The sequence below is a fragment of the Gallinula chloropus genome (genome assembly GCF_964237585.1).
Source record: "Gallinula chloropus genome assembly, chromosome: 1".
Classification (NCBI taxonomy): Eukaryota; Metazoa; Chordata; class Aves; order Gruiformes; family Rallidae; genus Gallinula; species Gallinula chloropus.
In genome coordinates, this window is record NC_140085.1 from 74,078,974 (window position 1) to 74,095,846 (window position 16,873).

A 16,873-nucleotide genomic window follows, 5' to 3' on the forward strand; every position below is an offset into this window, starting at 1 on the left:
TACAGTGCTAGTGAAGACGTATTCCACACGGCTTACAGAGTAAACAAAACGCTGCCCTGCAAATAAATCCAAGGAAAGCTAGGGGAAAAAAAAATCCCCACAAAACAAGAGGCTTTGTGAATGGCAACTACAGTCTGTTGGATGCAAAGAGGAAAGCTGCCTGAGTATGGATTTCAAAAATCAGATATTTAATTAAGATGGCAGACTTAAAAGAAAAAAGAAAAAAAAAAAAAGAAAGAAGAAAAAAAAGCACTTAAACATTTTACATATGTAGGAAATTACAGTTTTCCTACCCAGAGGCTCTCTTTCCTAGATCAAACAACACACTGACAGGCATCTAGGGGAAAAAAATCTTCAAGTCTTTTTATTATTTTTATTTTTACTTTGAGGTGGTCTCATTCTGGACCTCCACCTGCAAAATACACCACACTTTAAAACCCAGAGGTCTGCAGACCTGAGGAGAACCAGCTGCTTGCTAGCAGGCCCGAAGGCCCAAAGGACATACTGTACCCCACGTGCAACCTCTCCAGGGAAGGGCAGGGGCTGGCCTTTCATCCCACTCGCCTTCCTCTCTGTGCACATGCTCTGCAAACGCTCAGCATTTGGAAAGAAAGCATGGGCTACAGATTATTTTTATGATCGTGTTTATGATTCTCTAAAGATGTGTGACTCGAGTTTCCCAGCTCTCACATTCCTATGTAACACTCCTTGAATCAGGAAATTTTGATACATAGGAATGAAAAATCTTGATTAGGCATTGTTTCCAAGAGCTGCAGAAGTAAAAAAAAAAATAAAGAAAGAAGAACCCCAAAAAACAGGCTTTTACTCCAGAGCAGTCTACCACAAAAAGACAATGAAAAAGCCAGTAAACTGCAGTCATCTCTTCCGGGGAAGGTGGAGGGAGAGAACCTTTTCCACAGCAAAAGACAGACCCCAAATTTCTCCTTGCTCTCAAAATTAATGTCCCTTCATTCTCGGTGCTACATGTGTGAGGTTACTGCACAAGGTCTGAAGCATCTTCTGGATTTGTCTTTCTCATCTCACAACATCGAAACAACAAATCTTCAGTAACTAAATTTTACAAGGTGAAGCTCTATTTAATTAAGATAAAATACCATTTTGAAAATGTTACTTTTATCTGTGCTTCTTTTGGCTGGCCAGAAAAGAAACAGGAACACACAGAGACTTATTTACAAAATACATTTCAATCACAAATGAAATGGGCTTCAAATTAATTCAGTCTAAATCTGTGGCACGATTTCCCCTGGGATATTTTGAAGATACTCAACTGTAGTGCCACCAGTCAGCAACATTTTAACACTTAATAATGAATATATTTGGCTAATTTACACTAGGAGTCATTAACATTTCCGTTAACATAAAAAAAAAAAGACTCCATTTCATATCTTCCACCCCTGAAATTAGAAACTACAACTGAAAATGGATTCTTGAATATATTGCTCTGGTGTTGTGCAAGAGAAGAATGAAATCTAAAAATTAAAATTAGGAACTGCTGGAAATATCTTTTGGGGAATAACCCAGGGAAATATCTCAGCATGAGGCAGGGACAGGAATCTAGTTAGGTTCCAAAAATGCTTCTGTAATTCAGATGAAGTTCTCTTTCGCTGAGGAGAGGTCTTGGAGACCATTTGGAGGCAGGTACCTCAGCTCAGGTCCCTCCCAGGCACAGGGCCACCTCTCTGAGAGCTCCTCCCACCAGGAGCCCATGTCACCATGGCTGAACAGCCATGACACGCAGGCCACAGCAAGGAGGCCTGGTGAGCCTGGACATGTCCCCTGGATGATACTTCCACATACAAAGCCTCCATTTCAGGAGAATGTATACAAGAAGCCCGGCCCTCAATGCAAGAGCTTGGTGGGGCCAGGCTCAGGGCCCTGCCAGTCTGCAGGCTCAGGGCCCTGCCAGCCTGCAGGCTCAGCACCCTCCAAGAGCAAAAAGGATAAATGTTATTATGAATAAAACCCAACCCAAATGCTGGCAAAGGCTTACTTAAACTGATAACGTCTATTTATTCCTATAGAGAGAGGGAGAAATCTCTTCTTGAATTTGCTGAACTCCAGTCAATGACATCAAACAGTACTGTTCTTATATTACGCAGGACTGCAAAAAAGCAACAAATGTCCCTTTGTTCCCTAACTAGATCCTTTCTTTGTTCCCTGAATTTCATTATTTCTTTATTATACAACAAACATTATTTATTTCCTTCAACTGATAAAAGTGAATGGAAGCACACTGAGGCTGAAAGCCTCTCTCGCAGTACGCAAGAAGTGTCTTGAGATAAAAGGTATCAAGCCATAGAAAAGATTTTAAAGCATTTTAAGAGCATCAAGCACAAAAGTCCTTCCAAGCTATTAATTGTTTATAACCCAGAAAAACTTAACTCAAACCACACCACAATTTTTACTACCAACCAGCTTAGCTGCATTCTGCACCTTGCCTTAAAATTTATTAAACACATTCGTCGTGATGCAAAAGCTAAGCCTCAACAAAATAAGCATCCCCTGGATACTCTGACAGGGAAGTATACACAGCAAACAGCTTATATAAACACCAAACGTCTCCCAGACAAGGTTTACAGCTTAGATTCATATCTAATTACAAAACAAACCATTTAGTTTGGTCTGCAGTATATGCATCCTGGTTGCTTATCCCTATTGTCCAGTAGCTCTTCTTTTCTTGTAATTAAAAGGAATTTAAAACACACAGGAGGTGACAGGTTATGTTCTGTGATGCCCAAGTGAGCTCTGTGATCACTGGATGGTACAAGCCAGTCAGAGGAGCAGCACCTTACCTGCAAAGCAGCTGTGCGATCCAAATACCTGTTTGCAAACACTCTTTGGACTTTCACTCTTAACGCACAAGCAATCCAAGGTCAAATGGAGACTTGCAAAAAAACCCCACTGATATACCTCACTTCAGACTGTTCATGTTTTACTGGTCAGCTGCTTTGTAAATGCTTTCAACTACGCACCTTGGAGAGTCAGAGGAATCAATATGTTATTTTCTCTCATGTTTTGCTTGGACTCACTGATTAGAAAAACAATTAAGATATTCATTCCTCACTCCAGCACTGCTAACGCAAGCAAGGAAATGCCTCACATTCCCCAGCAACATGTTACTGACACGATGTGGCCACACAGGCTACAAAACAAAAGAGGCACTGTTGGGTAAAGAGTCCAAAAGGTAGGTCTTCAAAGTACCTTGAAAACCAACAAATCCTGAGCGCAGACCTATGTTTAGATCTGATTTCATGGCTTGTGCTGCTTTTTGAATGGGCTGGATCCCAAGAGCAAATTCACAAACTTCCAAATTTGAAAAGGTTTGACTTCGGATATTGGACCTTCAGGTCTAGGAGTATTTAGGTTCACAGTTTGAGTTTGTTCTACATAAAACAAAAGTACAATGCACCTACCATCAAAAGCCCAAAGTAAATAAAATATAAGCAGCTTGAACAGTATCTTTATGTTTAACTACCAACTACTTGTAAAGAACAATAGAAAAAAAAGATACTTTGTAGTACTACAGCATCAACTGTAATATAGGGAAAACGCTCATATAAAGTCCCAGAATGACAGTCCTTACTGTCTGCCTCTGATTTTGTTATCTTGAGATTTGTTTTTCCTGGAGGAATATGTAAAAGAAGAGCTATCTGGAGTACATGCCTTGTGTGGGAGAATACTTCAGTTTTTTAAAGACTCCTGATATCTGAGAACTTGAGGTTGACAGTACAACCACTGCACCACTGATACATGAACAATACCCTGATACAGCATGATTCACCATCTCTTTCTTCTTGACGATTTAAAAATTAAACAGGGCAACATTTAACATGGTTGAGGACACCCCCCCTGAACTCCCTCCGACCTCCCCAACCCCCCCCCCCCCCATATAAAGTGAAAAATTGGGGGGGGGGGGGGGGAGGCTAAGAAACTGTATGCCATTTTTCACTCTGGCTTTGCCTTGCTCACCTCAAAAATATGCAGACCTTTGCTTTTCTTTTTCTCCTAAACTAAAGCCCTTTGTCAATAGATCATGCTGGAGCTTAGCCAACAGCTTATGTTTAGGTAGTATACTTGAGAATCTGAGTCTACATCAAGAAAACCTGCTTTTGGCAGCACATGACCTTAATCTCTATTAAAAATGGACTGCCTACTTTTGAGAATCTTGGAATATCAGAGGTAGGGGCTGTGCCTTTCAAAACACAGGCTTCAGATATTGCATTTGTTCTCAGCTTTGAAAAGGCCCAAATAGTTCATGTGCAAAACACACCCTGAAACTTTCACGTTTGTTCTCATCAATGAGAAAGCAAAAGTAAATGAAGCCACCTTCATGTTTTGACATGTGCCATGCAAGCTATCCCACCTCCAGCCAGAGCACCCACAGACAAGGGTCCTACAGAACAAGGAGATGCCTCTTGCCCAGGGAGTATAACGCTGCTGGGATGATCTCCATTTCCTTGGGAACATCCTCCCTTTCCTGTAGGGGATGGCTTGTGTTCGCTGCCCCACCTCCAGAGCTGCTCATTCAAGCCAGGAGTGAAGAAGGGGCACCTGTGGCTGTGGCTGTTTCCCAGGGCAGCTCTGAAATGCTGCCATCACAAGGTTCACCCACCACTGCCCATCTCATGCTTCCTTTTGACTGACTTCTGTCCCCGATGTCCCTTCCCAGGGTACAACTTCCAGCTCTTAAGACAGCACAGCCAAAAATCTGATAACCAGGGATTTCAGAAAAGCTGAAGGAAGGAAAGCTTTTTTTTTCCCTTTTTTTTCCCTTTCTCCAGCCAGGGGGCAGACTGCTGTTGATTTTGCTTTGCTTTTTTAAACAGCAAAGTTTCACTGCCAAGAGATGAAGGATAAAAGCTGCATGCTCTCAGCTGGAGGAAAGGGTCCTTCTCCTCTATTCTGAATGCTGCACTGATGAGTAGCAAGCAAACAAAACTCCCCCCCAAAAAACCCTATAATTACTGTGTAACTTTAAGGAGCTACTGTCCTCACTGCTTCCTGATTCTTGCCCTTGGTCAGCTGGGGGGCCATGTGTCCTCCCTACCCTTAGACCAGCATCACTCATCAGCACAAAGGCTATTTTGATGCTAGGACACGGACACTAGCTCCAAGGCTGCTCACTCCTCTTTCATGAAAGCCCACAGTCAGTTCTTCAGGAAAGCAGTGTTGTCTTCTCCATTCCCATCTCATCCTGTCCTCCTGTTGTTAGGCTGACACCTCACCATCCCTTGCAGAAAGATGTTTTCATGTCCTGGTGCCCTTTGGCCTCCAGCATCACCAAAGGCTAAAAATGTCAATAAAGCAGGGGCTGAGAGGCTATGCCTGGGGCTCAGAGCAGCTCACAAGAGAAAGATCTCAGTGCTTGGGGAATGGGAACAGTGCTGCGGTGGGCTGGAGGGTTACATGGTTAATATGGTCATATGGTATTGGGTGACACTAAAAGATTGGAGGGCTTTCACCAGCAAGGTAGGAGGCAACAGGTCAGCATCAAGCCAGATCTCTGAGCTCTGCAGGAACAGAGCATGAAACAAACCTGGTCCCAATCCTACTGTCATCCCTTTCTCCTGCAGCAGGAAAATGAGGAAAGCTGGAAGGAAAGAAGGTGGTAGAGGAAAAGGTGGCTTCCTGTCTCTTACTAGAGAAAAAAACTAAGGATGGAAGGCAGCAGCCACTCTTCATTCTGTGGCCAAGCCTTTGTGCATATGTAGGAGAGGAAAATATCCCACCCATCAGCCATGGCCCCATCAGCAAGCTGAGCAGAAAGTCCTGGCTACACAACAGAGGGAGATGCAGCTCATGAGTTTAAGAAAAATCTTATCAGGCAGAAACTTAAGACATACTTGCATCAATGGGTGCATGTCTGATGTCCAACTGGAAACAGAATTGCAGCTGCTACAGACCTACCTAGATTTCTGTGGGATAATGAGATTGCTCAGAATGACTTGCCTTGCTAGACATGGCCTGCTAAATGTGAAACAGCTTTTTACTTATTACACAGAACAATGTAAAATGCCCGTTTCATTAGATACAGCAATAAACTCTGGTTTGTTACTGACCTTACTGACAGTATGTTGCCCTCAGTAGACAGGGCTATAATGCACCAAAATGGAGAGTAAGATAACTTGTAAGAGCAGTTCAAGAAAGTTTACTGTCCAGTTGCAGCCATACAGAGTGAACACTTCTATAAACCACCTGCTTCAGGTACCCAGAGAACTTGATCCCAAACAAGGGGCTACAAAGCTTTCTCAGGCAACAGGAACAGCCGTGGATGGGTGAGTACACACACACCACCTTGTGCTGCCCAGGCCAGTGGTGCCATGATCTAAGCCAACGAGTCTGAAGCAAACTTAGGAGTGGGTAAATTATACAACAACAACAATGTAGAAATACTGTCCTGTGCAAGAGCTGGATTGCCCCTCTGCATGATCAATTGCCTGCAACATCTTTAAGCCAGTTTACACTTGTGATTTCCCACTCAGATTTACAGACTCTGCTGAAAGTCAGTTTTACACCATCAACCTTGCAATATCTGATTTGTCCCAAAAACTCAGAGACACAATTCCACCAGGCTGTTAGTTTTCATTAAAGAAAGAAAAAAAATATATTATTGAGCCACATGGTTGCTTAAGGGAATTTGATGTGATCTGAGAATATCCTGATAGTTGGGATACGGGAAGCCCCTTCTTTGCCATGCAATACAGTAAGGCACAGGAGGGATGTGGACTGGGGAAGCAGCATCATCTGACTTTTTTTAAGTTTGCAATAGAGAAAAAAAAAACACTTTAGGCTGCTTAACTGTTTCACTTCCCTCAGACTACAGATAGAATTAAAATAAAGCTTCAAAACCAATACAAGTCATTCAATAGTATTTTAATTAAAAGTTGGTTTTATAACACAAGAAGACCAAAAGTAACCTCAAAAAAAACCCCCAAAGCACCACCAAACCAAATCACCCTGCTATTTCATACTTGTATTGGGGAAAAAATGGTTCTTGTACTTTGTATTTTTCTAGCTTTCCAAAGCTCCACTGTATCAGAAGACAGCAAGGATGGAACAACACATCTAAGATTGAAAGCTCTGCCTAGCCCATGATTTATACACATCTAATTAGCAACTCCTGCACACACTCACACCCTTGAGCTCTGGGAACTGCTAGCATAATTCCTGCAATTAGAAACTTTGATGCCAGAATTCTCGCTTGCCAAAAGGAAGAAACAACAACCCCCTTCCTCCTCCAGCACAGCTGGGCATGTTTTTACAGGACTGGATGCCCAACTGTAAAAATGCTCAGCTCCAAGACCTCAACTTGCCTAAAATTCAAGATATTTATTAGAAATCTGTCATCCAGCACCCCGTTGCTTCCCAAGGATTACCATGGCCCTACTCCAGTAGAGCAACTCAAGCAAATCAGAAGTTTTAGGAGCTTAACACACTCCAGTTTTACTTGGCCAAGTTCAGAAGTCTCTGCTGGACATGGGGTAACTGTACTGAACAGGTCTCACACTGTAGCAGCACTGTGCCTTGGCTTCCCCACCAGAGACCGTGTTAGCTTCTTACAGTGTCACAGACATGGGTAACACAGGCAGACGGGTGAGGACCGCTCACCTGCCATGATGTGGTATCAAAACGGTACAGAATAGTTCAATTCATGCTGACTGGAAACACTCAAAATGTTTTGGATTAATTAATGACCCTTAGTATTTCCATACAAATGGTCCTCTGAATACATAATCTCAAGATAAAACTTCAAAAACCTCGGGGGATCAGATACACTTTTCATGTTACATTTCTTTGAAGTAGTTTTCCCTTTGTATTTCAACAACCCTTCAAAGTTTTCCTACTTACATACAAATCAAATCAGGCATCTTGTGCTAAAAGAAGCAGAGGTTGGAAGTGTTTCACACTTTCCCAACCTTCGCGTAGAGGGGGAAAGACGCAGTCTAGCAGACAGGTACATATTAACTAAACACTGATTTTCACTTCAACAGCTGGCCAAGAAGGAATTATTCATGTGTCAAAGGTCAAACAGAAACAAGGTACCACCCTCATCCTACCGGCAGCTGAAGATCCTGGTCCTAATGAACAACACAGGTTTAACCTGTACTACGCAAATAGTCTTGCTGACATCAAGAGGGACTTCATCATCGATGGAAGTACCCAGTCCACGAAGGCCACAGGGTGGAGGACAAAGGCCCACCAGCACTTACGAAGTTTAATAGGGGTAAGCTGATCATCCTCAATGTTTTTTTTCAGAGGCAAGGGGGGGGGAAATCAACACGTCTCTCAAAACACTGCAGAAATTGCCAGGGAAAGGGAAAAGGGGTGCATAGCATGATGTACCAGGTGTTGTGCCTCAACTAAAGATCTCACTGGACCAGTTGAAAAAACAAGGTTCCACAAGTTGTTGTCTACTACCATGCCAAAAAACCCCAAACCAAAACCCAACAATGCACCCTAAACAAACCTAAGTAAACAAATCATTATATTTTTGTCACCACTGGGAACTTGCAGCTTCCTCGGCAACCATATGAACATACTGGGCCAAATCCTGCATGGCATACATGGAGGCTCAGGAGTTACCTGGAGATAAGCCTCCTTTGTTCTTAAGCACTAAAAAAGTTTTAAAGGGTTAACTCCTGCTTCATATATAATAGACCTATAAAAATAACTATTTTAAAATGATTGCCCCTGTATTTCCCTTTGTGGGGGTGACTGTTTTTCATGTGCTTACTGAGCCATCACTGGAGAGACTGTTTCCGGGGAGGGGGCTATATTTAGTTCTGAAGCACTGCAGATTTTGTTTCCCTGGCTACAGTTAGGATGGGATCTTTCCTTGGAGGAGGATCTTACTCTGCTGAATGGAAAGTACTGAGACAGTCTAGTCTGGGCTTGCAGAGACACTGGTGATGCAAAGGTCCCAACTACAATGATCCTGCTGCGTAAAAAGGGAAAGGCAAATCCAAAACTGGCAAGAACATTTACTTTACATATACAGTAGACCTACAGCTTCAGCCCTGTTTAGGAAAATGAACGTTGCTTATTTCAGGATGTAAATCATCATGCACATAAATGCAGTGGTCCTGTCACTGTGTGGCCTCTCTTGGGGACAACTCATCATTTATTCACCGCTCTACAAAGCCAGCCTGCAGCAGAAGCATTTATACAGCTGTGTTTGGTTGCCTCTTCTGTCACCAGACAGAAACGGGGCAGCTCTAGATCACAAGAGTGCCAAACTGCTGATGGAAAAGGCTGCTGCTGCTCCCACCCTCCCCAGCAGCACAACAAAACCCCTAAGGTAATCATCTTACTTACAGCACACAATTCTGCTGCTAATGCACATGGATTCATCTACTTTAAGGTTTTGCTGCTAAGACATAAATGCCATTGTATTTTACTTCATAGAGGTCCAGGTCTTGTTGATAAACTCAGTTACTTTTGATAATTAATTACAACACATCAATTAACAGGAGCGTGCTCGCTGCTGGTACACTAGTTTTGCAAGCACCAAAATACCTTGGAAATTACTCTGTTACTGAAGTCACACAGTCAGCAGTGGGTTTCTAGCAAAGCCCAAAGAGCAAGACTACAAGAAAGTCCTAAGTGCTCACATTCTACAACACATGGACTTCTCTAGGACAAACTTTTAAGACCAGTCCCTGCAACCGGGCGCTCAAGTTTGCACAAGTCAAGTGCAATTCACTACATGCTTCAACCGCTTTACCTGGGGTTACAGCCTCACTTGGCTGAAGATAAACACTCTGTGCAAACAAGCTACAAGTCCAACAGGAAACCCACACAAGCACAAGGAGCCCTTGCACATAATGAGGCTGTTGAAGCCTCAAAAAATATCCAGCCATTATATTGCATTTCATTATCAATAGATCAGCCCAACTGGAACATGCTTTACCTTTAAAAGTGACTGAAGGTAAGAAATTTAAAAGAAGGGTCCTCCTTCTCATCCTCTGAGCAAAAAGGCTTAGTGTAATACAAGTTGAATGGAAAATACAGGTGGATAATATTAAACTTGTTCCCTTCAGTACAAGTTTATTAGAAGTGCCAAAGTAATGCTTTCCAAAACGGAACAGTAACACGTTGTACACCACCACGCCTGCTGTTACACACCTTACCCAGCAGATCATCTTTTAGTCTCCCAACTTTTCCAACTCCAGTTTTCAAACTAAAGAATATTTGACAGAAACCCAACTCCTTGATGTTGTGAGGTGAGAGAAAATGAAAACACCCAGAACAGCTCTCAGTTCTATGAAGAAACAAACAAAAAAGCATTGTCCACACGGCAGATCCTTGAAGAAAGCCCTGGTCTCCTCATTTTGCATCGATTCTTGATCCATTTTTGGAAGAAAATCCACCTGGCCATACATTTTAAAATGTGTAAGAGAAATCATCACTGCATTTTATCTAAGTTCTTGTTCAACATCCAACTTTAAATTAAAAGGTTTCACAAGTACTTTCAAAAAAAAAAAGGAGAATTAAAAAATGATAAATGCCAGGAACAGGTGCCTGTGTGTGGTAACAACCAGACCTCTGGCAGTGGAGGTATCCAAGTCATGCAGCTGGCCTTTGGGATTTGCTTTTTTGCCCATTATTAAAACTTTTGATAGTTCCAAATAGCAAGCTCTTGTCTCCTGCAAATGTCTCAAGGATCATAAAAGCATTCAGGCCTCTTATAGTATTTTAATAAAATATCAGTTCCTGCTCTTCTACTTGACTTGCAGGCAAAATTTACCATTTTAAGGAGATCATCTTAAACAGCTTTGCAAGAAATGTCAAGAATACTAAGCTGCCATTTCTGGGCTGTGGTTTCAGGATTTTTTTTTCCCTCCCCTAATACTCTATTTAAATTGTCTTTAAGAAGAAAGTGGAGCGCTATCCATGATGAAGCAGTGTGCTATGCTGTATTTTTAAGACTGCAAGACCTGAATCAGTACTGTCAGCTAATTAAAAACCTTCCAAAAAGTAGGGGGTTTATTCCCTGCATTGCATTATTGTGACCAAAAAAATACTTGGGAAAATAACATGAACAAGACAACTACTACACAGGGTCCTGTTTTTCTAAACTGGAGCTCCGTTATCAACACAACAAACGCTGATGCTCAGACACACTTCTGACACTTTTGTGCCTGTTTGAAAGCTTCTGCAAACCTACTTTAATGTTGATTAGGCAAAAGCTGCTTATGATTTATGGAACCATATTTGTTTAAGGAGAAGAAACCTTAACTTGCTGTTTTTAGACACCAACAACTCTTTCCTCAGCAGTGGAGAGCATTCATAGTTCTGGGTGCCCACTTCCAAATTCTGCACACCCAAGGAAAAAAGAGCCAGAGGATGTCCAGGTATCTGAAACTGGGGACCCAGCAGTTGAAGGGCAAGGTCAACGTCAGAGGTGAATTTCCATGGAGGAAAGCAATTTAGCACATGAGCACATACTCGACAGGAAAGAGACAGGTCTGAGTGAGGTACCTGGGACACCCCAGCAGCACACACCCCAAAGGCAGCCTGCTGAGCACATAGGTAATGAAGCCAGCCTGATCTGACCGTATGCCTGGGGGCCTTGGAGGAGACATTTAGCATTGATCCTACATTGAGTGACCTGCAAAGGGATTTGCACCCAGAGGGCAGCGCCACAGCAGTCGTGGCTGCCCTGGGAGGTTGCAGATGGAAGGAGGGACACCAAGAGATCCTGTGAAAGAGGACTTCTTCAGGCCTGAAACCAGTACTGAGAAGACATGGCCAGACAGCTGTGATACTCCTTCCAGCTAGAGGAAACATTTTCACATGATCGTGGGTGAGCTCCCATACCACAGGCACTCCTTGGGCTATACTCAGCAGGGCTCTTGGCTGCTGAGACCTCCTGCTCTGTACTCACATGACACCTCGCACTGCGACAGCCTGGCCCAGGGCTCTTCAAGTACTATAGCAGTTTGGTCCAAGACCAGAAACTTCCATCTAAGGTGGGGACAGCAATTTTGAGTACCTACACAGCAGTCTGCCAACACAAAGGTGTGAAAAATATGTTATTTTCCTAATGTTGGCTGACAAACTCAAAAGATCTAATAGAGATGAAGTAAACTGGGTGTTAAATCAAAAGAAACAGCTTAGCTAAACCAGTCACTCTAAAGGGCTTAGGTTAAGAGTTGCTCACCTGAGCTGGGACTCCTGTTACTCTGGTCTTCGTGGCTATTTTAACAGGTTAGCCTACCTAAGTAGAGCACATGTTCATCTACTATTCGTGGGAACCTTCACCAGCAAGGAAAAAGACAATGCTCCACATGAAAGCTGCATCCAGAACTGTCAAGTGCAGCTCCACGCTGCTACTAAGGCCCCACTAAATGAGGATGGATATTTAACTTGTGACTGAGGAATCATTACCTAGTAAATCAATGCTTTATCTCTCCACAGATCTCAAGAAATCAACCTTCAAATTATTTAGAATTACTTATACACAGCGTGGGGGGAGATATAGAATCAAGTGTTCTTTCCCACTATCACGAGAAAATAATATGATGTTCTCCTGAATTAAGAAAATATCAACAATTAAAAAAGAGAAACACACTCAGCACACACACATATGCCAAAACACACATGGCACCACAAGGATGTCTCCAGTATCCCCGCAACAGGAGCCTGTTCCTTGGAGGCTTCTTGTCCAAGAACTGTGACCCAGCCTGGCACTCCTTTGCTTGCAAGACCTGACAAGATCCCAAGAAGCTGGTGTGGCTGCAGGCCAACGACCTTGTGCTGTGCTGAGCTCCGAAGAGACGCATGCAAATGCTTTAATGAGAGTGAACATGACTACACAGGTTTCCCCTCCTGCTGTAACACCAGAAAGGCTCCAAACTTGTTCCAGATAATACAAGAGACAGCAACTCAAGCCATATCTCAGTGCCCCATGGTGTGGATCACAGCGTTCACCTCACCGCAGCTGTCATAACACACTATAAATTATACACAACACACGCTCTTAATAATGCAAACCTCAGAACTGCCTACATGTTTTGTGGCAGCAGACATTAACAGCTAATCAGACAGCAGAAGCATTAAAGGAGAGCGTCCTAGTCCATTACTGCTATTTGCTTCATGTATACATGGTTTCTCCCCATCCTAACTGGCTACACTGATGGTTTCTTCTCATGCAGGAATGTCAGGGGGCTTCTCTTTCCCATCCTCCGAACTGCCAGCTATTTCAGTTCCCTGAAGCAGAGCTGCCCCTACCTCAGGGGACTATCCCTGCCTGACAACACCCCACTGAACATGGAAGCATAACCTTAATACCGCACCCAGGCACCAAGAAACCCCATTTGTCATCAGATATCTGATCCAGACAAGAGCTTGCAGGAACTATTCAGAGGACACAATGCCACATTCATGCTGATCTGTACACATCATTCCTCCTACTTCTCTGCCCAGAACACTGCAGCACAGCTGGCAGAGGTCTTGTGAAGAGCAGCAGAGCTGCAGAGGTCCTAAATTAAATGAGATAGGCTATAAAGGAGGAGGATGATGTTAAGTGAGGGCAAGGCTAGCTACTCTGGACACTTATAGGATCTAAAGGTGTTAACTTCTGTAAGTGTTCAAATTTGCAAGGGAAGCAATAAAGAGTAGCAAACTGTTGTACTGAGAAGGGTCAGAAGCTGAGAGAGGAAAGGCAAGGCAGCAGTAATGGAAATCTGTGCCAAGGTCTTGGATGGAAAAGCACCAAACCCACAAAGAGGCTCTTGAGAGCACTTGGAAGCTAGCATTTGCAGACTGCCTGTGCTCTGCTGCCAGACTGTTTTGGGGCTGAAACACTGATAGGCAAGAAGACTTTCCCCCAGACAGCCAGAAGCGTGGCAGAGAGGTATCCTCCACTCATTGGATTTTTATCCTGTGCTACAAGCTGGGAACAGATACAGCTGGCACCACAGCAGCCATCAGCCCTGTTTTGGTTTTCCAAGCAACACCACAGCTGCTGATGGGATGCACGACCCTACTTTCTGTCCACACACGGTCAGGAGACAGCTGTTCACTGACCACATGGTTGGCCAAGGGTGAACCACCACAGCTGCTTTACCACTGCCATCACCTGGTGGACCCCCAGCAGCGTGACACCTGGGGCAGGTCCAGCCTCCACCACTTGGCATCAAGCCCAGCAGGCCAAGCAGCCAAAACGCCCCTGGTGTCAAGCCTTGTGAGCACAGCCCAGAGCGGTGGGGTGGTGGCCTGGTCCCACAGCAGAGCTGAACTTTGCAAATACTCTGAACAGCTCCTTACCAGCAAAGCGGCTTTACACCAGCTCAGCATGTCACAGTGTTCATAATCTGGTCCCCTTAAATTGGATTGACAGCCTAGCAGAACCACGGCCCGAAATAGAGGCAACCTCTCTGCCGGCACAGAGCCGGTTTAGGGCCACCCAGACCGAGATCAGCACATTGCATAAGCCCCTGTTTAATGACAAGCATGTGCCCAATGCCACTCAAGTCAGTGGCACTGGCAATGTGCTTAACACCATCTGCCTGTTTGACTGAGTGACCAAAATGGGACCTCAACATACAGATTCTGCCAGTTTTTGCAACCTCTGGGTGCTTTCAGTAACATCAACGCTGCTATAACGGCCACATCAGCTCTCCTCACTTCAACTGACTTCAGTCCATCAGATGCCAGATGTGAACTCTGCCACAAACCAAACAAAAGCATCATGATCCTTGCAGTTACAATCTTCCTTCCTTCTTGGCTCAGAGGCACTACCAGAGCCAGCTACAGTGGCAGGGGTGGGGAGTGTTTGGGCCCAAGGGAAATGCTAAATTCCAATCAAGTCTGCAAGGACACCTTGTCTTCCAACGCTGATCTTGCTACCATCACACAGAAAAGCAACTTCTTTGCCAAGGTATTTTTAGGTTAAGTTACTGGAGGTTGCACAGAACCACTGTGACCCATAGGCTTGGCTCTACACAGAAAACAAAGTAAAAATTCCTCAGGGAATCAGGCTGCTCTACTGTACAAGAGAGCTCACACGGTAGGACAGCTGAGCAGGCTGCACTGGCAGAAGGGAACGAGCTGGAGAAAGCCTCCACTGAAGCAAGCAGGAGTCTGGGAGGAAGCTCACCTCCCTTAGCCAGCACACAGCCAGCCACTTAGCTAGAAGTTAACAGCCTTTGCCACTCATGGTGAGGAGCAAAATGCTGCCCCCTCACTCATCAACCCACAGGGACAGCCTGCAGTGTCACTTTTGTTAGTTTATCAGGTACTGATTGTTATTAGTTATTGATAATTGTATGATTGCAAGGAGGTGTTGCCAGGGCTAAGTTGGCCTACTCACTGTGGCAAAACTGCTCCATGAGGAACAAAACAAACAGGCCAGAGTCACAGAACACTCCCTTCTGAATGTTCAATACACAGACTGAACACACTTCTTGGCAAAGTCTGCTCCCTTCCTGGAGCCTGCATGTGTAGAGAAAGCTCCCTACCTTGGTACAGCCCTCTGATATTGCCCATCTTTGATTTTTTTCAGGTAGGCAGCAATGAAGTAGCAACAAGAAGTCCAAGGGTAATCAAGAGAGACCTCAGGGCCATGAAATGACTGGTTAAGGAACAGGAGCACAAGAAGTCTTCTCCTCTATCCCTCCAGTTTCAGAGAATGACAAGGAAAGAAACAGGACAAACCTGCAGATCAAAACCTGGTTCCAATCCTGGTTTCATCAGCAGAATTTTGGGATTTTTGATCATGGGTTGGTCTACACAGCACCAGGCCTGCTCATATCAGAGCATGCCTGTCTCAAAGGGGGAAAAGGATCCTTGCACAAGAGTTAGTGGGCCGACTGAAAGGGCTCTAAACCACACTTGAAAGGGGAAAGGAATAAAACCAGGTCCTCTAGAGATAAGCCTGGGAGCAACGTGCCAATGCTTCAGTCTGCCATCTCAGTAGAGATAGGGGATGCAGATCCATGTGACAGCAAAGATGCAACAGTTACTGACGGGTTTGAAACCCCACAAGTGCCTGAGAAAGGTCACACAGCAACTAAGGCTTCTCCTCCCAAAAAGGTGATGGGATCAAGGGCCCAACTGATGGGATCAATGGCCCAACTGAAGTGCATCCACGCCAGCGCACCCAGCATGGGCAAAGAACAGGACAAACTGAAGCATTCGTGCAGTTGGAGAACTATGATATCGCTGCCATCAGAGAAACACGGTGAGATGACTCTCCTAACTGGAGTGCTGCAATGGATGGCAATAAACGCTTCAGAAAGGACTGGTGGCTCTGTATGTGAGGGAGGGCTTTGGTTGTCTGGAGCTTAGTGATGGTGATAATAGGGTTGAGCATTTACGGTAAGAACCAGGGGGAAAGCCAACAAGGCAGATACCAGGGCAGGAGTCTGTTATTGACCCCCCAACCAGAATGAAGCAGCAGATGAAACATTCTGTAAGGTGCTGAGAGAAGCCCTTTTTCTTGTGGGGGACTTCAACTTACCAGGTGTCTGCTGGAAATACAACACAGCAGAAAGCAAACAGTCTAGGAGTGTGTGGAAGATAACTTCCTGACACAGTGATGAGCCAGCCAGCTATGTAAGGCTGGACCTGTTGATTTCAAAGAAAGAAGGATTTGTGGTGATGTGATGGTTGGAGGTCACCTTGAGCATAGAGATGTGGAAATGACAGAGTTTTCAATTCCCAAAGAAGAGGGGTATCTTGGACTTCTGGTAGGCAAACTGTGGCCTGCCTAAGAGACTGGCTGACAGAGTTCCTTGGGAGACAAAGGAGTCCAGGAAGGTTAGACACTCTACAAGAAGAAAATCTTAGAGGTGCAGGGGCAGTCTCTTTCCATGTGCCGAAAAATGTGCCAGCAGGAAAGACCAGC